This window comes from Bidens hawaiensis, unplaced genomic scaffold (genome assembly GCF_021521415.1).
Source record: "Bidens hawaiensis isolate Kalapana, Puna unplaced genomic scaffold, B.hawaiensis_p1.1 tig00005028_1, whole genome shotgun sequence".
NCBI lineage: Eukaryota > Viridiplantae > Streptophyta > Magnoliopsida > Asterales > Asteraceae > Bidens > Bidens hawaiensis.
The window spans coordinates 1,426,974-1,450,606 of NW_027491319.1; the positions used below are offsets into that span (position 1 = coordinate 1,426,974).

The 23,633-nt window shown below is 43.0% G+C and overlaps 1 pseudogene; it reads right to left on the reverse strand.

Annotated features, from left to right (window-relative positions):
* Nucleotides 1-2,658: 2,658 nt before the first annotated feature.
* On the reverse strand, nt 2,659-17,533 carry LOC143628574 (metalloendoproteinase 1-like; annotated as a pseudogene).
* Nucleotides 17,534-23,633: the final 6,100 nt, after the last annotated feature.

Here is a 23,633-nt window from a genome sequence, read left to right on the forward strand (position 1 = left end):
GGACAATCGCGATAACGATACGGGCTTTCACAATAACAAAAATCACCATAATTGCTCATAGTGACAGTTGTGTGCTCGGGTTTCGGGATGGATTTTGGTTGTGACCCATAAGCGGTGACTGTCTGCCCGAGTGGCGGGTGTGTAAAAACCTATTACCTGCACAAACAACACACCCCACGTAAAATGGAAAAATAAAATTAAAAATTACTAAACTAAAATAAACAAAGAAATCAAATAACACGAAAAACACTAAGCGCACTAACTCCCCGGCAACAGCGCCATTTTGATGACCGTCGTTTGAGTCAATCAAAAACTTAATTAAACTAAATAGTTAGAGCAAGTCGGGTATCGTATCACAAGGAGTATGTGGTCAATGCAATTCGTGTACAGATTTAATATTATAAAGTAACTAGTGTTTAGTGCTGATCACACAAGCAATTTAAGTGAATTTAGAGAACTAAGCAATGAACAAGTAAACGAGTTTTAAGCAGTTAACAAAGCAAATCACACCCGGGAATTCAAGTAAGCAACTCACAGTTATCTCATGCAACCTAACAAATTAATGATTAACAGATTAACTACAAACTGATCAATCAGACAAAACCTTAGACATCAACAAATCACTTTACACACGACACTGGTTATCAAACAGTCCTTGCCAGTGTGACTCAGTTAAGGGCAATTGCATGTTTTATCGTATTAAGCCAAATCAAACAGTCATATGATCAATTATCTGGCAACTGGTAACTAATCGTTCAGACTAACGTAAACCTAAACCGACTGAACACACAGAAATACCAAACATCAATAATCATATATCAATCATCAATAATCATGCACTAGTATTCATAGTCACATGAGAAAAAACTGTAAAGATTACAAACTATACATCCCGGGTGCGATTCTAGGAGATTAGCCGAGCCTTGACAACATTAGATCTTCAATACGGATGATATGAATCATATGTAGGGTCTTGGCACAAGCTATGGTGGTGAAAATAGCCTCTTGTAGCTGCTGGAATCGCCTCTTGGTTGTCAAAACGGAGTCAGGGTTCTTTTTCATGAATAACATGCTTAAAACCTAATTTTCCCGTCTTTTATGGCCATCGCGATATGACCATCCCATCGCGTATCGCAAACTAAGAAAACCTCATTTTCAGATTCCTCTCGTCTAGAAACCCAAAATTCATGTATTATGGCTCCCGTAACTCATTTTCTAGCTCAGGATATGCTCGTTTTATTTCAAGGTCGCATTTTGTCAACCCATCTTGTTCAGTTTTAGCATCGGCTTATGATTTCTCATCCATACTCTTCCTGAAACCTTGTAACACTTCCCAAGATATATTCAATAAAACTACATAATTAATACACTAATATATATACAAAATACCCGACCATCAAAATACGATATTAAAATGGGTTACAAATACATGTAAAATCCGAATGTCACATGCCTGGTGAGTTCTACAATAGATCATGGTGGTCAAGGGTCAGAACGCTTAGTTCACAAATACATGGGGATGTTTGATGTTTATTCCTAACTTACCACTATAAATGTTCATACTTAAAAAATTTGTTACATTAAATATAATATCTTAATATTTACACACAATGAATGTCGTCATGATCGAATTCTTATCAACACAAAAAAATATTCAAAACTGATTACATACGCGCACAACTATTCACGTGTAATTTACAATTTTATCGAGTAATTAGTTTTTTTTTTTATTTCGTATAAAGCTTTAATTCCTTGGATGTCATCCATATTCAAAACTTTTACCATACCATGAGAAATACCATCGATCTTTACCACATTTTGATCCTCACTGTGGTTCAACTTGTCATACCCCGACTTAGGGATTAAAAGTGTGACCAATAGTTGGTACATGTTTTGTAAATATATCAGAGTTGCAAGTTTATTTAGCGGAAGACTATGGTTTATGTTTATTAAAATATCAATTTATTTTGAAAACTTACTCAGGAAATTAAATACCCAAGGTATTTGAATTATGAAACATTGTTTCACATGATTACAGGGATTTAGTAAAGTCGAGCCGTCTTCATATCGTGGGCGTCTTAACTCCGTAAATGAATCTAGTTCCTTTTCATTGTTATTTAATATAATTTCCTGAAATGTGAGAAAAATACGTCAGCGATGTGCTTGTGAAACGTTGACTCTTAAAACATATGACAAATCTTTATATGACAAGAGTTGAACAAACTCAGTGGAAACGTCTTTTATGCCCTTGATTGTATCATTGCCATACACACACTGTTCAAGGGTTCTCCGAATGTCATAATTGAACAAACTCAGCGAAAAGGTCTTATATGAACCGCCAGTTTTAAGATTTCTTTCAACAATTACAAAATGCCACCCCACCATTTCTACACATTCTTCAATTTGAACGATTAGTAGGATAATTTAATTTGTAGATTGACGACCATATATACGCACACGAGTTAATAAAAATATTTCCAACTTACAAGTACAAGTGTTGATATTTTAAAACAATTGTTACATTTAATGTTTTAATATTTATAACACAATGCATGCTGTCATGATCGACTGCTTATCGGCACATCACAAGTATACAAAAACCGATTACGTACATGTGTCACTACACAGATACGTATACAATTAAATAATATTGAATAATCACTTATTTAGTCCATATAGAGCTTTAATTCCTTGGATGTCATCCGCATTCAAAACTTTTACCACTCCGGAAGGAATACCACTGAACATAACAGCATTTTGATCTTCACTGTGGCTCAACCCAAGTAGATGTCCTATTTCGTGAACCGCCACTATCTCTAAATCAAAGGCGCCAGAAACCGGACTTGGTCCAACAGACCAATTGTGATTTGCGTTGTAATGAAATCTTCCATCCTGTGGCGCAAAAGCATGTGCCAATACCTCCTATCTAAAGTCGTTGCCATCTCCATGCTCCACACTTTCAAAAGTAATCTTTAAATCAGCACCTGTGAAATCATCAACTCTTGAAAATGTGAAGTAGCCGGAAGTAGAAGCCCATGCGTTGAAGGCACGCACAACTGGAGGTACATATGCATTTGGATAATTCAAGCCAAACGCGTAGGTGAGGTGGTTTTTACCCCATCTAGGGCTATTCGGGAAGAATTGATAATGAGACACGATATTTAACAACTTTGTTCCGTGTATGTGATTACTTTTTTTATCTGGTTGTCCACAACGAGGCATGCTCATTTGTGAAACGGTGGGTCCATCTAGTGTACCAGAAGCATTGAGATGGTAAAAGTTTTGGTAGCTTTTGAGGGCGGTCTCAAGCTCTTGATCAAATTCATCATCTTCGGCGTTGATGTGGTTAGGGGTATGTTGGTACTTCAGGTAACCAAAACGAGCAAGGTAAAGTTTAAGGCCATGGAGGCCTTGCACTTTGCTACCTTTGTGACAACCTTGAAGGCGTTTGATTGTGTCAATATCAACCTTAGCCTTGGTAAGAGAGAAGAGAAAGATCAATGCAAACAAAAAGGGTGAAGAGGTAGGTCCCAGCAGGGCTCAGTTGGTCCCGCATGACTCACCTTGAACAGGGATGTCTGCGCAAAGACCATCTACTCCCGCAGGACCCACCATGCTCAGAGAAGCCTACGCGCAGTATGCAAGCTGCATACGCAGGGAAAAGCCTCCCAATGGTAAAGTAACCCGCCTGTTCCCGCAGTTGCGGATACAAGCCATCAGGGAAGGCTACCCGCACAGCATAGCTACACGCATAAGGCTTATCACTTACAAATATTCAGTGTCACCTGAAAGAATGAGCAAAGGCGGGAGGGGGAAAACTCCCGCCAAAATGGGCCAGTCCGTATGGAGGATCTTTTGCGTGATACCTGGCGAGGTAAAGACAAAAGATCTGACCAAGAATGCGACAGCTCACTGACAGCAGCGTGGCAGACAGCACGCCACTGCACTGTGACCAATAGCCGCCGCCTGCTCACCAACTCCTGCCAGAGCACGTGCCTAGCCTGCAGTTGGTAGAAGACGAAGAGTGCACGGCACGCCTGCTCTATGTCAGACGCTACCTGTCCACCACTCACAGGCAAGGCACGTGCATAGGTTACAGTTGGTAGCGTGTTGGGCCGGCTAAACCCCTTGGATACCCACCTTCGGCTATAAAAGACAGCAAATGGTATTATCATTTCATCATCTACTATCTCGTATAACTTACTTGATAACTGCTCTAATAGTATTCATATACTTTTATATTCAAAGAGCAATATAGACTGATTCTCACGCCGGAGGGTGGTCACAAGGAGGAACCCCCCCCTTCTCAGTGACGAGCTTACGGTGTCTGTTTTGCAGGTTCCCTGAAGTACAACTTACTCTGCTGGACCTAACCTTCGTGGGAAACATTACTTAGCCCCCAGATTACCTATAATCTGCCCGGGGTCACTTAGTGTTTCTTCATTGGCGCCATCCGTGCATAAAAGCTAGAACTACATCTTTCTCCAGTTTTTCAAAACTTCCAAGATGACTAGAGAAACTCCGGTAACCACAACCCCAGCCACTGGGGTAAACACCGGCAACACAATGTTTACAAACACTACCCCAGCCACCCAAGCTGGGGGAAGTGAAGTACATTTTACGAACACTACCCCAGTCACTCATGTAGGGGCAAGTGGAGTAAATATTCCACTGGGATTCACTGATGCCCAGCTGGAAAAACGAACTCGAGCCCCTCGCCAAACACTTGATCAAGTGAAGGCATGGGCCGAGGCACGTCAAAGAGAATTTCAGGCTGAGTTGGAAGAACGCTTGCGTTCAGTCCAACAAGCTGAGGAATTCGGTAGTACTCGCCAGCACCTCAACATGAGTAGTGAGTGCGAGTACTCAGACGACGAGAGGGAAGACTCCGACACCGACGCGAACCCTCGCCATAGGGCGAAAGGGAAGCGTAAGGAAACGGACCCCCAGCCAAAAAGGAATTTTGGGGAAGCATTCCAACCAGTCACGGAGAAAAGCTCGCGTGACTTCTCCAAGGCCTTTAGACCTACTGCCACAAACGCAGGAAGGTCAAAATTTGCTAGGGACATTGCAGAAGCAATCGCCCCGAGGAGTGCCAAACAAATGTCCAACATTGGCACATACGATGGTCTATCCGACCCAGATGACCATCTGAACAGGTTCATTGCGGGGGCAACCGTCAGTAACTGGACGGAGCCCACGTGGTGCTACATGTTCCAGATGACTCTGGTAGGAGCAGCCAGAGCATGGTTTGACCGTTTACCGGTCCACCACATTTATGACTGGGCAGACTTCCAGAACAAGTTCAGTCAACAGTTTAGTCAACAGAGGAAGCACACTGAGGAGCAGTGGACGATCCTCAACTGTGTGAGAGAAGAGGATGAATCCTTACTGGACTTCATCACCCGCTTCAACTCCAAGAAGCTGAGTCTGGGCAACGTCAGCGAAGACCTCGTTCGCGCCGCTTTCATTCAGGGCGCTGAGTACCCAGAACTTATCCGCACTTTGACGGGTAAAGACGGCATGCCATCCACATGGGATGCCATAATGACGGCAGCCAAGCGCTTTGCCGAAACGGAGAAACAGCTGGGAAGAGATCTCCCCCAGAATACAAACCTCTACACACAGAGGACAAGGGAGAACAATGTGAGAGCCGCCCGGCTAAACAAAAAGAGGCGGCAAGGTATTTGGCAGTCAAGGATTAACTTTGACACCCCCTCAAGCTCTCGCCCTCTGGTTGGCGGAAGGGACAACACGCACCCTTCCAACCGGAAGAACCGTTGGACGCCACTCACCAAGAGCGTCACGGAGATATTTGCCACGGAAAAACTGCCATGGCCAAAAGCCCCAGCGATCCGACAGAAACCCAATGCGGATCAAAGCAAGTCTTGTGACTTCCATGGGACAAAGGGCCACAGCACTGAGGAGTGCACATCCTTAAGGGACATCGTCGAGACATTCGTCAAGGATGGGAGGTTGCAACACCTCGTGGCATCTATCAAGAAAGGGGGAAGAAACGACAACAGGTACAGGGGTAACGGACGAAAGCCCGTCGACATCAGCATCAACATGGTCCATGGTAAGGTCAGAGGAAGAAAGAGACCGATGACCGAACCATGCGCATGGAAGGAAGCAGAAGTGCGCTTCCCGCGAGTGCCGGGAGGCCCAAACAAAGAAGGCCCCATTGTCATTAAAAGCCAGCTGGGGCACTACATCACCTCCCGCACACTCGTTGACAATGGCGCATCGTCGACAGTGATGTACAGGCAGTTCTTCGACAAGCTCGACGATGAAGACAAGGAACGCCTGGAGACGGTCTACGCTTCAATGGAGGGGTTTGACGGCAGCATGAACACTCCCTTGGGCATCCTATCTTTCCCCGTCACTCTCACCGATGGGAATTATTCACGCACGGAGGATGTGGATTTTGTTGTAATGAAAAAACCACATCATACGTATGACATCCTATTCGGGAGAGACGGGATGGCAAGATTCAACGCCGTGGTATCCTCAGTCCACGGCATGATGGGATGGCCAACAACTGACGGCGTAGCGATGATCACGGGCATTCCCCAGGTATGCATCGCATCTGTCTCTTCTAAACCCAAACCGAAGATGGCCAAACAAACCATCACTGAACCTGAACAGTGGGCATTCAATGGGAAATATCCCGATCAGGCCGTTACCATTGGCCCGACAATTGTTGATCCAACACGCACCTTACTCAAGCGCTTACTGCAGCGAAACGCAGACATCTTCGCGTGGACACCAGCCGACATGACTGGTGTACCCCGGAGTAAGGCAGAGCATAAGCTCAAATGCGACCCGGCCGTTACGCCGATCGTACAAAAGCGCAGAGTAATGGGGCCCGAGCAAACCAACGCGTGCAGAACCCAAGTCAAGGAACTCCTTGATGCGGGCATCGTGCGCGTTAGCAAATATCAAACGTGGGTTGCAAATCCCGTAATGGTACCGAAGAATAACAAACAATGGCGCATGTGCATAGATTTCAAAGATTTGAACAAAGCATGCCCCAAAGATTGTTATCCGTTACCAGAAATTGATCTCAAGGTGGATTCGGTGGCACCATTTCGCCTTAAATGCTTCTTGGATGCGTATAAGGGGTACCATCAAATCCACATGGCTATAGATGACCAGGACAAAACCGCCTTTCGGACGCCCGATGGCACATTTTGTTATAAAATGATGCCATTCGGACTTAAGAACGCCGGGTCCACGTACCAACGACTAATGGACAAAGAGTTTCACGCCCAAATTGGGAGAAACTTGGAAGTCTATATGGATGATTTGGTCATCAAAAGCCCCGAGCCAGAGGCGATGTTGAAAGACATTGAGGAAACTTTCAACACGCTTAGAAAGATAAACATGAAGCTCAACCCGAGCAAGTGTTCATTTGGGGTGGAAGAAGGGAAGTTCTTGGGAGTCATTATTACTAAAGATGGCTTCAGAGCGAACCCTGAAAAGGTCGAAGCCATTGTCAAAATGGAATCACCTACCACCATAAAACAGGCTCAAACACTGAACGGACGACTAGTCGCGCTTAACCGCTTTTTGGCAAACCATGCGGATAGGTCGTTCCCATTTGTGTCAACACTAAGAAATTGTTTAAAGAAAACGCACTTCCGCTGGACACCAGAAGCGGAAGCAGCTTTCCAGGAGATTCGATCACGCCTGATCGAACTCCCAACACTCACAGCACCACAAGCGGGAGAGGAGTTAATCCTATACCTCTCCGCAACAGATAGAGCAACCGGGGCAGTCCTGCTTGTAGAACGAAAAGGCATCCAGATGCCAATCTATTATGTTAGCCGCGTGCTGGCAGACGCGGAAACCCGGTACTCTACCCTGGAAAAACTGGTCTTGGCACTTATACACGCTTCACGCAGGTTGAGACGATATTTCCAGGGTCACCCAATCACTATTCTCACCAACTTCAAACTCTCAAATGTTCTAGGCAAACCCGAGTTATCGGGACGCCTAGCCAAATGGGCAATTGAATTGGGAGAATATGCGATTCAATACAAGCCGAGACCAGCCATTAAAGGCCAGGTCCTGGCTGATTTTATTGCAGAAGTCCCCGCTGCGCGGGAGAAAGAGTGCCAGGAGGAGGTTCAACCCTCCCCAGCACACGAAATCGATGAGGTCTGGCGACTCTACACTGATGGAGCAGCTAGTAACGAGGGTTCAGGCGCAGGGTTAAAATTAACAAACCCAGCAGGCCAGGAATATACTTATGCTATTCGGCTGGATTTCCCAAGTACGAATAACGAAGCTGAATATGAAGCATTCCTGGCCGGATTGAGGATTGCGCGTAAAATGGGTGTAAAAAATTTGGAAGCCCATGTAGATTCCATGCTAGTGGCAAACCAAATAAACGGGACGTACACGGCTGTAAATGACACAATGGCCCTGTACCTCGCCCAGGCCAAAGCCATCATGCGCGATTTTAATGATTGTAAAGTGATACATGTCAAGCGCAGCGAAAACAAATCTGCGGATGCGTTAAGTAAGCTTGCATCACTGGCCTTCACCCACTTGGGAAAGGACATCCGCGTGGAACTCCTCGAAACACCATCAGTCCCGCACAAGGAAATTTGTGTCATCCAAACCGGTACAGAAACATGGATGACCCCAATAATAAAATACCTTGAAGCAGGAACGTTACCAGAGTCGAAGTCACAGGCAAGAAAACTACGCTGTAAAGCACTGAATTATCAGCTGGTCAATGACACCCTTTACAGACGTAACTTTCTTGGCCCATTGTTAAGATGCGTAGACAACCAAGATGCTGACTACCTCCTAAGGGAGGTTCACGAAGGCATCTGTGGAGTACACGCAGGCCCCCGCGCTGTGGTAGCCAAGCTAAACAACGCGGGATACTTCTGGCCGGGTATGCATATGGACGCGTTGGCATACATCAGAAAATGCAGATCTTGTCAGCTTTACGCACCCAACACGCATCGCCCGAAAAATGAACTTGTTCCTGTCACTTCCTCGTGGCCATTTCAGAAGTGGGCCATTGACGTTACAGGCCCATTTCCAACAGCAGCTGGGAATGTTCAGTTCCTAGTGGTAGCCATTGACTACTTCACCAAATGGATAGAAGCGAAACCTTTAGCCCAAACAACTGCAAAGCATATCAAAAAATTTATTTGGGAATTTATTATTTGTCGTTTTGGACTTCCACAGAATTTGGTAAGCGACAATGGCACCAACTTTGCTGACAAGAAGCTACAGCAGTGGCTGAAAGAACTTCAAATCACCCACACCTTTACCTCAGTGGCACACCCGCAAGGTAACGGTGAGGTAGAAAGAGCAAACAAGAGCATCGTCGAAGGCATCAAGAAAAGACTCTTGGAACACAGATCCGGCTGGGTGGACGAGCTTCCGCACGTCCTTTGGGCAAACAGAACGCTGAAGAAGACCAGTACGGGAGAAACCCCGTTCAGTCTCACTTATGGCACTGAAGCCATGATCCCAGTCGAAATCGGTTTACCCTCACCAAGGGTCTTAATCCAACCAGAAGACAATGATGCGGAAAGACGGTTAGACCTTATGCTAACCGAAGAGCGCAGAGACTTAGCCGCCGTGCGTGAAGAAAACTACAAACGACAAATGCAAAAGTACTACAACACGCGGGTAAAACTCTGCAACTTCAAGGAAGGAGACTACATACTGCGTAACAACGAGGCTTCGAACCAACAACGCCCAGGAAAGTTGGCCCCGATTTGGGAAGGGCCATACATTATCAAAGAAGTTCTGGGAAAGGGCGCGTACCGGCTCGAAAGGCTCGATGGCACTCCCATCCCTAGAACATGGAATGGAGCTCAATTACGCAAATGTTATATGTAGATCAATTCCAACTTGTAAAGAAAAGGCCTAGAGCCACTTCTAATGGAAATGATTCTCCTTTCATGATGTATTGATAGCTTGTAACCTATGAACTTCCCTTACGGGAAGAAGTAGTTGCGTGTGGAAGGCGGCAATACCCGCATAAACACAACGCCAAAATGTTAAAAAGTTCTAAGGAAAACCTACACGCAGGTCAGATGAAGGTAAAGTTTAGCCATCCTTGTAAGTGCAAGTGACGGTCTTACCCGCACAATCACGAACAAGGAAGCCAAACTTAACTTACCATCTACCACGTTAAAAGGTTAACTTATGAACACTTAAAAAAGAAGAAAAACCTACACGCAGGTCAGATATAGGTCTAAAGTTAAAGCCATCCTACTAAGTGCAAGTGACGGTTACACCCGCACAATCACGAAAGAGGAAGCGAAAACTTTAGTCCATTATCAACCACGTTCAAAGGTTTAACTTAATGCCTTAGAAATTTCGAAAAGGAAACCTACACGCAGGTCAGATAGAGGGTAAAGATTAGCCATCCTACCAAGTGCAAGTGACGGTTTTACCCGCACAATCACGAAGGAGGAGGCGAAACTTTAACCCATCATCAACCACGTTCAAAGGTTCTTATTCTAAACACTTGGAAAATTGCTAAATCAAACTAAGTATGCAAGTCATAAGTTTATAAAGCAAGGAACCCAAGGAAGGAAATAACAATCTTATACGCAAAGAGATTAATATTTCACAATCAATTACAAGAATGGCTGGGTAACTACCCGCCTAAAAGAAATCTATACAAAGCTAAGTCTATCCTAGCAGCGGGAAGGGATCTTCAGGATCAGGCTTCAGGGCCACCTCCGCTTGGGCCAGCACCATCAGAGCGCGGCTGCCCAAGGAAAGCCTTAAGGATGTTTAGCCCATCATCAGCAGCAGCAGCTTCATTCACCTTCTCCACCACTGGATGCGGGAAGGCAGCGTACTGGTTCACAGCTTGGTCATAAGCAGCTTCAGTGTTAACATTGAATAAAGGGAAGTTGGAGGGCGGAAAGCCTCTCTCAGCAAACCCTAGACCAAGCAGGAAGCCAGTCTTCTGCCCATCCTCATGAGAAGCGTTGAGGGCTGCGCTCATCGCATCGTCATAAGAGGTCTCTGAAAGGACCTGACGCACAACCTACAAAAGAATTAAAGTTAGAACATTTTCTAATTACGAGCAGAAAGCGTAAAGAAAAAGAGGATACCTGAGGCAACGCTTCTCGAAGCAGCCATTGGAGGGTAGCTTGACTTTCTTTGTAAGCACGTTCGGCTCCGCTTTTATCAAGGTTGGCAAGTTGAATTTCCTTGGCGGCAGCTTCTTCGACGCTTTGAAGTTTCCTCTCAGTGCGGTCAAGCACCCCCCTCTGGTCAAGGATCTCTTGCAGCTTCTTGGCATCTTCCATTGCCAAGGCGTCATGAGCATGTTGAAGAGCTTTTAATTTGCATTTAAGCTGCTCATTCTCTTCGCGAAGCGGCTCAGCAACAGCCTCAGCCTTGGCAGCCCTCTCAGTTGAGTTTCGCGCAGTCTCCTTAGCCAGCCGAAGCTGTTCATTCACAGCTTGGGCAGCCTTGGAGCGGGCCTCGAGTCGCGCCTGGACTTCAACCTCGAGGGCCTTGAATGCCTTCTCCTTCTCGGCTGCGGCAGCGGCCAACTGCCGGTTCTCCTCCCGAAGAGCCCGCGCTTCAGATACATCTTTGGCGCGAGCTGCTTTTAACTTGTCGTTTTCACGACAAAGCAGCTCGACGCGGGGCTGCGTTCGGGCCTGGAGAACCCGAAGCTCATTGGTTAGCCTACCCTCTTGGTAGCTAGCCATGGCTTCCCCCAACGCACCATGAGGAGCAGCGTGGCGAGCCCAGTCCACGCACTCCACAGGGGTGCGAAGGGTTGTTCCTCGGCGTATGTTCCATCTTGGAACATACACTTCATTGGAATCCGACACTGCAAAAGAAACAAAGGCAGTTAGGAAAAGATGACAAAAATATACAAAGAAAAAAGAACCCTACGTACCTGTAGGGTCAATAACAGGCCGATAGCCGCCAAACCCATCACCTGAACCTAAAGGAAATCCATCCAACAGGTCAGGCAGACGGGAAGGTGGCATAGATCGGCGGGAAGCCCGGCGCGTACCTGATGGTCCGGCCGTCGGTGCCGTTGGCGCAGGTATAGTGGCAGCCGCCGTGGTAGCCATTGTTGGCGCCGACTGCTCAGCAACAGTAACCGCCGGCTCCGTGAAAGATGCTGTAAAAACTGCACTCACGGCCGGCGGAGACACCTTCGCAGCTGGAACAGCCTCAGGAAGGCTGGAACCAGCGGAAGCAAGCGTAGACGCTTGGGTCGACGCCTCGGGAAGGCTGACCGAGCCTACCGTCATTGGCGGGGGAATACTTACTCCAACTCCACCCTGGAATGCGTCAACATCCGCACCTGCACGAGCAAAAGTGTTAGAAAAATTTATTCGAAACAAATCTAGACAAGAATTATGGGGGTACTTACGGGGTCTCTTGAGCTTGAACGCACGGACGAGCGGGGGCGAACCCGATGGAGCCGGCCTCTTAACACCGGTAACCGTCGTCGTCGCTGCCTCCCCGGAGGTAACACCTGCAGCCTCCGGAACGGTGGTCTCTTCACCACCGGGCTTCCCCGCCACCTCTGCATTATCTGACTCCGAGTCAGATAGGACTACCGGGTCGGCCGTAGAGGCCACCTTCTCCTTGCCTTTCCCGACGGCAGCCTTTTTCTTCCGCACCAGCGGAGGACCTTCTGTGGATTCCTCAGAAGAAGAAATGTCATGAACTCCAGCAGCAGGCACAGCATTGAGAGGATCAGGGTAGAAGATAGGCTTACCTGGCCGTCGGTGGCTCAGGATCTCTTGGCCTGGCGGGTAAACCTCCACGAACCGACCCGCAGTCTGCTCTAAGATGGGCAACTCGTTCTCGTCCAGAGCACGAGTACCCATCCGCGCAGGACCATCTTCCTCCCGCGGATTCAGGAGCGATTGAAGATCGTTACCCTCTGAAATCAACAAGAAAGTTAGAAAAAATCGTAGTCAGCAAAAAGAAACAAGACATACCATAAGGGGTAGAGTTCGAACCATATTCAAGGACGATCGGAACCTTGTCCGCATTCGCCGCCTTCCACACCCGGCTCATCCCCAGCATCACCATCGCCGACTCTGGAAAACGGAAAACCGGGGACTGGACCCGGGATATCTTCGCGAACCATTCCGCCTCCTCGTAGTTGATGGCGGGAAGGTTCGGAAGCGGCTGGCCATTCTTGAACTTCATGGCAATGGGGATGGCTCGAGCGGATATGAAGAAGAACTCTCTCCTCCATGAGCGAAGACTCCGCTCGGTGGCACAAATCTTTAAACCCTTGATACGGGTTGTAAGAGTGTACCACCCTTGGATGCACCTCCAAGTATAGAAGGTCATCAGGCGGTCAACGAGGGGCTCAAGGCCCAGTATCCGGCACACCCACTCAAAGTGCCGGACCTTGGCAATAGCCATGGGGTGCACCTCTGTCAAGTGCACACCGTGCCTCTCTAGGACACGGTACACAAACTTTGTCAACGGAAACCTAAGGTTCCCATAGACAAAGAATGCAGCATAAACCCCGATCTTGCCACTTGGGGCATCGTACACAGTATGGTGGGGCTCAGGAAACTCAGGCTCGAGAGACTCGAGCATGAACTTCCTGACGATATACTGGTACAGCTCGGCAGGAAGAGAACACTGGCATTCACCAGCAGTCTTCTGGTCATCAGCATCGTGAGAAGACATGGTGGAAGAAGAGATTTCGGAATAATGCTTTACTGAAAAAGAAATTCGCCGGAAATTACTTGAGAAGAAGAGATGAAAGTAGAAAGTGTGAATTGCAAATAACCTTCTCCCCCTTTATATAGTAATCGCAATTAATGCGATGCATTTAATACGGAAGAAAGAGAAAGCAAAGGTGCAATGACACTATGACGCGTGGCAAAAACAAACTGGCAACAGCTGTCAAAAGGACGTGTGCCAGAGATTTCGCGGCCACGCGCCCGAAATCCCGTGCCCACGCGCCTGAAAAAGCAACTGGAATGACCACATAATGTCATGTCGCCATAACTTCTGGCACGTCCTGACACAGTCAGAAGAAACCGTCGCACGACGTTTGAGGTATTGGGTTGTTATCCAACCACCAACCCTTCAAATTTCAAAATTTAAAAATTTGAAGACTTAAGGTTCAAAAAATAAGCGGGAAAATACCCCTTGGCAAACAAGTAACCATAAGCCGGGTGTGGGTACAGTGTAAAGGCAAAACCCTTCACATACCTAACACCCGCAGGGAATTGAAGCCAAAATATTTGGCAACCAAGTAACCATAAGACGGGTGCGGGTACAGTGTAAAGGCAAAACCCTTCACATACCTAGCACCCGCAGGGAATGGACGCCAGGAATACCTTGGAAGTAAAGTAACCGTAAGACGGGTGCGGGTACAGTGTAAAGGCAAAACCCTTCACATACCTAGCACCCGCTGAGAATTGAAACCAAGAAGGATCTTCTGGGCAATGCTTGCGGAAGCGGAAATAACATCCCCGCATAGCGGGAACATCGAGTACTACGTTGTTTGAGGCTCCAAGATGGAATTGGTGGTTTAAACATAATTGATCACTATGTTCAAAACCTACCAGAACCACAGGGAGAATCCGCACAACTAAGACTCAGTGCTCCTGACTTGCGAGGAGGTTACAGACCTACCCGCATCATACCCAAAGACCAAGCAGGAAACTCGGGAATTTCTGCAAGTGACAAGGACTTCCGCGGGAAGAACCCCCATGGAAAACCTTACAAAAACCCCTTTTCAAAACCCTTTGCTTAAGTCCAAAAGTTCACCTCACTTTATTAGACATTCATGAGAAGAACATTGGACTGGGGGGACTTGAAGAGGTAGGTCCCAGCAGGGCTCAGTTGGTCCCGCATGACTCACCTTGAACAGGGATGTCTGCGCAAAGACCATCTACTCCCGCAGGACCCACCATGCTCAGAGAAGCCTACGCGCAGTATGCAAGCTGCATACGCAGGGAAAAGCCTCCCAATGGTAAAGTAACCCGCCTGTTCCCGCAGTTGCGGATACAAGCCATCAGGGAAGGCTACCCGCACAGCATAGCTACACGCATAAGGCTTATCACTTACAAATATTCAGTGTCACCTGAAAGAATGAGCAAAGGCGGGAGGGGGAAAACTCCCGCCAAAATGGGCCAGTCCGTATGGAGGATCTTTTGCGTGATACCTGGCGAGGTAAAGACAAAAGATCTGACCAAGAATGCGACAGCTCACTGACAGCAGCGTGGCAGACAGCACGCCACTGCACTGTGACCAATAGCCGCCGCCTGCTCACCAACTCCTGCCAGAGCACGTGCCTAGCCTGCAGTTGGTAGAAGACGAAGAGTGCACGGCACGCCTGCTCTATGTCAGACGCTACCTGTCCACCACTCACAGGCAAGGCACGTGCATAGGTTACAGTTGGTAGCGTGTTGGGCCGGCTAAACCCCTTGGATACCCACCTTCGGCTATAAAAGACAGCAAATGGTATTATCATTTCATCATCTACTATCTCGTATAACTTACTTGATAACTGCTCTAATAGTATTCATATACTTTTATATTCAAAGAGCAATATAGACTGATTCTCACGCCGGAGGGTGGTCACAAGGAGGAACCCCCCCCTTCTCAGTGACGAGCTTACGGTGTCTGTTTTGCAGGTTCCCTGAAGTACAACTTACTCTGCTGGACCTAACCTTCGTGGGAAACATTACTTAGCCCCCAGATTACCTATAATCTGCCCGGGGTCACTTAGTGTTTCTTCAAAGGGTAAGAAGGTAATGAGTTTGAATGCCATATTTAGTTATATGTCTTGGTATAATAATTCTAAGTTATTTTGCCTATTTATAGTGGTGGCAGTGTGGAAAGTTTTGCTGACTGTGTCTTAATTTCTCCTCTATTTAATGTCAACCTTTATGAAGACTAAAGTTTCTACAGACAGGGTCATAGGGTATTCCACAAATTGAAGAGACCTGGTAGCCGTCATCATATTCTATACATTTTCACACTACACTTTCTCAGATCTTTATTCCTTTAACTTGTTAGACCTGGTAGGGGTCCTCATATTCTATATGGTTATCATTCAATGAACAAGTAATTCCCTTCAATAAAATAAATGAGCGAACATAAATACAAATTCTCGATTGTTTAATCGTCTTCGTTAACGTTTAGCAATTTGTTTGTTTATATGCATTTGTTTATATATGTTTGGTCATTAAAGCTTTTTTATATTATATACCTTTACAAATTGGTGATGTTTTAGTTAAAAAATGTTGAGTTGAAGAGAATAGTAAACTATGGTGTAGTGTTTAGTTTTTATTTATAAACTAGTTAATATAACAACCAGTCGTGTTGCGGCGACACTGTGGCGCGTATTCAGTCTATTAACGCTCGTATACCTATTATGAAAAGCTAAGATCTAACGGCCAAAATAATATTCTCAATCGTATAGCTTATAATAAAAAAAATAACATGTTGAGCTCGTTACAGTACCAAAATTAAATTCATTAACATGTAAACATCAAAATTTTAAATAGTACGACCCTAAAGAAGTTAAAAATTAGCAAATGGAACTAACCAATAATAACTTGGTAAACGAAAAAATTAGTATGATACACGATGGGAGAGATCCAAAAATTGGTGGAATAATTGATTATATAAAATTTTTTGGCTTCTTATGGATAAAAATAGGTCCAAGTTATATGAGGAGTGTTGGTCTAATTGGCGCAAAGATGCCTTAATGTAACGGTTTGTTTGCTGGTGGCTCCTCCATGTTCGATGGAGGGATACAATCTTGTTTTGTTTTTGTTGTTTTAATGAAGTTCAAGTTTAAAAAAAAACATGAAAAAAATATTGTAAAGAACCTAAAATAGTATTGGCACGTCGATCAATATAAAAAAGCGTCCGAGTTTTCATCTTTTGCTGGTCGAGGAGGGTAGGGTAAATGACAATGATGCTGATCATATGAACCTTGAAGATCTCGATATCGGTTCTTTCAGTGGCAAAGACTTACTCCATTATGATAATGAGATCAATTAATAATCAACACGACAATGTCGATCATATGCACAACGAGAATGATGCTAATCATATTACTATGGTTGTAAAAAAATGTTGGACACCGATTAGTTATCGATTAATCGTTAGTCGGTATCCCGCCAACTAGTCGCTATCTGATCAAAATTTATAATTTATATATAAAATTTGGTATTTATGTATATCTAAAAAATACATATAAATTTCAATCCGATCAATCCCGATTAATCTCAACTTCGCATCACCAACTTCCGACTAGCGCCTTGTCACACCCCGACCGATGATGAATTATACGCTAGGACATGACCTTGATTGTTCATAGCACGCAACACTATTAAAGTGATAATACCTTTTATTCATATTAAAAATCAGTATATTCTTGGAAAAGTTTATACCATAACGTAGACGGCCGGAAAATATTAACGGTACCTCGCCGACCAACCCGAATAACAGTAAATATACTACAAATATCTCCCCCTCTCTAACCTGCCTCACCGTAACTCTGATACACAACCATCATCGTCGGCAGCCACACAAACGAAATCCGCATACCTCCCACCCACCCACCCACCCATCTACACGCCACCACACATCACCACCTTGTTGGTGTTGAAAAGATCTGCTCTTCCCGTTTACCGTCACCATCATCGGAAGTACTCCGCTGCACAGCCGGTTAATTCTACTCCGGCAGCCACCGCCGCCACCTGAATTCCAACAACTATTGGCCGGTTAATTCGCTCCTCCCATTCACCATCATCATCGGAAATGAAGTGATTATTATTATTATTATTATTATTATTAATATCTACCCGTATTATTATTATTACTATTATCATATTATATTATTATTGATATTATTATTATTATTACTATTATTATTGTTATTATTATTACTATTATTATTATTTTGATTAGGTGCCCTATTGTTTGTGTGGGTGATTAGTTGCAATCATAGAGCGTAGAAATCATGACTATTACTTGAGACCATGTCTGAAAACGAGGGGTGTAGGAAAGGGTAAAGATAGGGAGTATATATTGCGTTTGGCTTCTTGGAATATAGGAACACTAAATAGTAAGCTGCTAGAATTGGTAGATGTGCTTAAAAGACGTAGGGTTCATATAGCATGTCTCCAGGAGACTAAGTGGAAAGGGCATAGAGGGGCTGAGTGTAATGGGTATAAGTTGTGGTACTCAGGGTCTGATGGAGCTAGGAACGGAGTGGGGTTTCTAGTGGCTAAGGAACTACACACTAGTGTGGTGGAGATGATAAGACATAATGACAGGATTATGGTATTAAGATTAGTACTAGGAGAGGAAGTAGTGACAACAGTCTGCGCCTACGCGCCTCATGTAGGCTTAGAGGATCAGGAAAAGAGAGAATTTTGGGATTGCTTAGATGTAGTGGTAGGGGGCATACCTAGGGGTGAGAGGATCTGTATAGGTATATTGTGCGACAAGAGTTTTCCAACTAAACTAAAGGGAAAATTTTATAGGGTCGCAGTTAGACCTGCAATGCTATATGGAACGGATTGCTGGGCCATCAAGAAGGCACAGGTGCGGAAGATGGAGGTAGCAGAAATGAGAATGCTACGCTGGATGTGTGGGCACACAAGGTTAGACAAAATAAGAAACATTGTGTTTCGAGAGAGATTAGGGGTAGTGAACATATTAGACAAGATAAAAGAGTGGAGATTGAGATGGTTTGGACATGTGAAGAGAAGACAGACGACGAATCCTGTTAGATCCGTAGAAAGCATTACTATAGAGGGGAGGAGGGGTAGAGGACGGCCTAAATTGACTTGGGATGAGAGGATTAGACATGATCTGATAGACCTAAACCTCTCAGAGGACATGGTTGAGGATAAGAATTCTTGGAGAAGTAGAATTAAAGTTAACGATTTTTAGAGAGAAATGAACACTTTAGGGCGTCTATTAACCTTATTCTGGTCTCACACAATAATGGTATTTTCTTCCCATATTATTATTATTATTATTATTATTATTATTATTATTACTACTACTACTACTATTATTTTTATTTGTATTATTATTATTATTATTTATTATTATTACTATTTACTGTTGAACTTCGATTTCCTTATATTGCCCCATACATATTAGAGCTGAGGGTCTCTCTGGAAGCCACCTCTTTATCCATTTGGATAAAGGTACGGTGTGCCTACATCCCACCCTCCCTAAACCCTACTTATAGCTTTGCTGTTGGTGGGATTTCACTGCGTATGATTGATTGATTGATGGAATAAAACAATACATCAAATAAATCAAAACAAAAAAAATATTGTTTCTCAATTTAATATAGCCTAATGTTGAACTAAGTGATCCTTAACCTGTAGCAGTCATAAAATAATAATTTTATCAACACGAATGTTGATGAGATTTCATAAGAGTTGTATAGATATAATACAAAAATGAATGAATTCACATGTTATGGTGATTTAAACCAAACATAAAAGTAAATGCGAAACAATAAAAATAGACCCATTCTTTCTGAAGTAATACTAAATTACCTGGGTAGCGTGGGATTCATCACAAGAACGTTCAATATGGATTCTAAATAAACGAGTATGAAAAACTGAGGGTTTGGTTTATGATTTGGGTGGTTTCGGACAAATGAAATAAACATGTTTGAAAAATATTTTAAACAACGGTTAAACCATTTAATGAATTGAAAAGATTAGTTTTTCCGGTTTTAATTAAAAAGTTTTGCTAGTTATATTAAATACGTTAGGCTCGTTTAAAATAAACAAACCAAACTCTATAAAAGAAAATGTAAGGCCCCGTCGCCGGTGCCTCACATTTGGACTTTGGATTTACTCATTAACATAGTTCTAATCATCAGAGTTTATAAAAACCTTCGCGAAACATAAAAACATTCATAAAACATTACACAGTAATCCAAAATCTTGTCTTATCAAACATTTTGTCTTTCAAATGAAAAGCATAAGTTAATAAACCATCTTGAGTCTTCAGATGCCAGTCTCTTATTCATTCGCCACATGTTCCCCTCAAGCGAGCTGCTTCATCCTACTCACTTGCGTGCATACTAAAAGTCAGCTACGCTGAGTAAATTCTAGTTAATCATACAACATACAATACATTCATTACTACGTACTTTCATACATACTTCATATTCTCCTACTTTGTTCATAATATATATACTTACCTTCATACTTTATTCTAATTTCTACTTTACATTATTCTATTCTGCCTCGGATATTATTAGGGTCCGGTCCCTTTTTCTTCCTCGGATATTACTAGTGTCCGGTCCCTTTTTCCGCCTTGAGTATTATTAGGGCTCGGTCCCTTTCTGCCTCAAGATTTAGAAGGGCTCGGTCCCTTTTCTGCCTCGGATATTATTAGGGTCCGGTCCCTTTCCCCTTGAGTATTATTAAGGCTCAGTCCCTTTCTTCTATACCTGGCTATCTCTTACATTCATTCATAACATACATACATATCATTCATACATTATACATAACATTCATATCCATAAATATAACTTGACAGTACGTGCAATATCCGAAGATCGTTCACGTACCGACAAGCAATCATCTATACTTTTCACATAATCACATATGGCATACACTTATCACTTAGGATAAGTGTATTAACAAGTCACATCGAGTATGCACACAGCTCCGAAAACATAACAAGGAATGGGGCTAGAAACTCACCTGAATCCGTTTTCTTTCTCTGTTAATAGTTAATCCTTTCTTTAGTTGAGCTCTGCTAACTGTATATAAGTCACACGTATTAAAACTTGTCCTATTTGTATTTCAGTCAAAATGGTTAAGTCTGGTATGATCTAATGGCTTTGTTTTAGATGACAATCACTTAGAATATTCTCATTTACTTTTATATCTCTCTTCTTTCTTTCCTTAGTATTAGCTCACATTTACTTAGAATATTTTACCCCTGAACACTCGTCCTTTCCAATTATTCTTTGTTTACTTGGTTGCTATGGTACCCGAGTTTTCCTAAGTATAAAGGTTTCGGGCATTTTATGTATTCAATTTGTGGTGTAACGTATTCGTTCTTCCTTTACTTTATTTCTTTTCGTATGCATTTACCAGATGATTTATATTAGATTACATTCTTCTAGGATTTGTATTTAATATTTTTCTTACAATTAATTACCACCTTTGCATGCTAGTCACATGCTATATTCAAGTGACCCTTGATGTATGTAGTTCAATGAGAAATCGAATAACTCAATTGTACCCGAACTAAGTAAGTGTAATTGAGCTTCACAATGTAATCGATCATACACGTAGTAATCGGGTTAGGTTAAAGGCTTCAATGTAAGCGAAATGCCCCATTGTAATTGAGTGAGAGTATTGGGATCGTTTTGTCCCTTGTAAGGGACTTAGACCACGTAATCGATTTGGAACTTGTATGCGAGTGTATATATATATATATATGATGTATTCGAGTGACTATGAAATCGAGTTATACGGATGTATTCGAACAACACAATGTAACCGATTATAGATGTGTGCGAATATAGGGTTGTATGCGGGTCCATGCGTGTACTCGAATTAAGAAAGTGTAATCGAAGCACTCCATGTATTCAAATCAACATAAAATCGGGTTCTTTAATTGTAATCGATTATCATGCATGCCATTGAGTCACCATATTGTAAGCGAGTTCCTTATTGCATTTGGTTAAGCATTGTATTCGAGTTAGGTTTATACTTGAACGATGGGATGTAAGAGATTTCAAGAGTAATCGAACGTAAATGTAATTGAGTTTCAAGGTGTAAGCGAATTTATAAAGTAATAGAGTCTCGCATGTAAAGTGACCGAGTATAGTGTAGTCGAACACCTTGTATTCGAGTATGGTTGTGATCGAAAACATTGTAAGTGAATCTGTTCAGCTAATAAGTCCAATGTAATTGAATTTGGGCCATTGTAAGCGACCCCTAGGAGTGTAATCGACCATATTATGCCATCGAACACATTGCAATCGAGTGGTTCATGTAATGAACTATATTGTAATCGACTTGGAGTTGTTATGATCGAGTTTCGGCCTTGGATTCAGCTGTAATGTAATCGACCAAGCCGTGGGTCCGTTTACCAGTATACCCGACCCGTTTTACAACTATGGGTCGGTTTTTAACCCATAATCCATTCTCTACCCGCTCCCGGCCAAAACGCGATCCGTGTATATGTAAAGTTCGAACCTTTTATCATAAAAACGTTCAAACTAGATCTAGGGTTTCTTTAAATGAGCCGTTCATGGTCGTAGGTTCGTTAAGTTCATTTTAATATCAAATTTGTTACTTTAAGGTTCGTTTATAGCCGATCTATTCTAGATTTAAGTTTCAAGGCCAACCGTTCATTAAAACCTAAACTTTAAGATCAAGAACATACATTTACGTGTTTGTTTGGTCTCGGTTAGCTTACTTATGAACTTTAAACCTTGGATCTATCTTGTATATTGAAGATCTATTAATGTTCAACGTTCGTTTGACCTCGAATCTTCTTCTTTCTCTTGGTCGTTTACATATGGTAAGGAAGGTGTGTGTGTGTAGAGATTATGGAAAGATGGAATGAATATTTAGGGTTTTAGGATGGCTTAAGGGAGTATTTATACTCCTTAAAGCCCATGGACCTAAGGCCCATCCCAACCTTTAGTCCATCTTTAATTATCCAAATCTATAATTCTTTATATATTTAATATTAATTAAATATTAACACACGACTCGCATCATAGACTTTCTTTTATTTATTATTATAAATTTAGGATGTTACAGAAAACAAGGTAGTTAAGTGGGTGGTTGGCTTTTTAAAATGAAAATAGTATTAAAGTTGAAATATAACTTTTTTGTATTATATCTATACAAATACAACTCAATTCCTAGTAAAACAAGCATAAATTCCTAGAAAACTCGTTCTTGAACAATTCAATTTAAACTTTACTCATTATATTAATATACTAAGATTTAATCTGCTTTAAAAAATAAAAATAAAAATGTGTGTTAGAAAGTTCAAACCCGGGTGTGCCGGTTCCACCTCTTAACACGTTTGTTCTAGCCAACTGAGCTAACCTAGTATTTGGTTAAATTCTGAAGTTTAATAAACAAATAAAAGATGACATAAGAATACCCTCACATTATAAACCCAATAACTTGAAAACCCCAAATTGAATTTGATAGAGCCTCTATCAATGTTAATTGACACAGGGCTTTTGTTAGCAATGATAAATCTAAATTGAGACACAATTCAGTTATCCGAGGAATGATAGAACAAAAAAGAATTGGATGTGCTTCGACTTCGGTTTGGTTGAGACTTGAATCAGATTTAACTTTCTAAACCCGAGGACTGGGAGTGGCGAATCCATAGATGAAGATTAGATGAGTTTATTGCAATCGTTTATTACATAGCCAAATCGGTCAACAGAGTCAAGCGGGTGTTAAGCTCGTTTATAGCCAATCATAAAGAGGTTCAAATGAAAAATATCTTAAGTGATCATAGAAACTATAAGTTAAGAGCTAGCATGCTTCGATAGACCTAAGGGAAAAAGTTGGTTTCTTTATCCAGAACTACAAAAAGATCAATTTAAGTTAATACCTAAAACTTTGGTCATTTCCATTCAA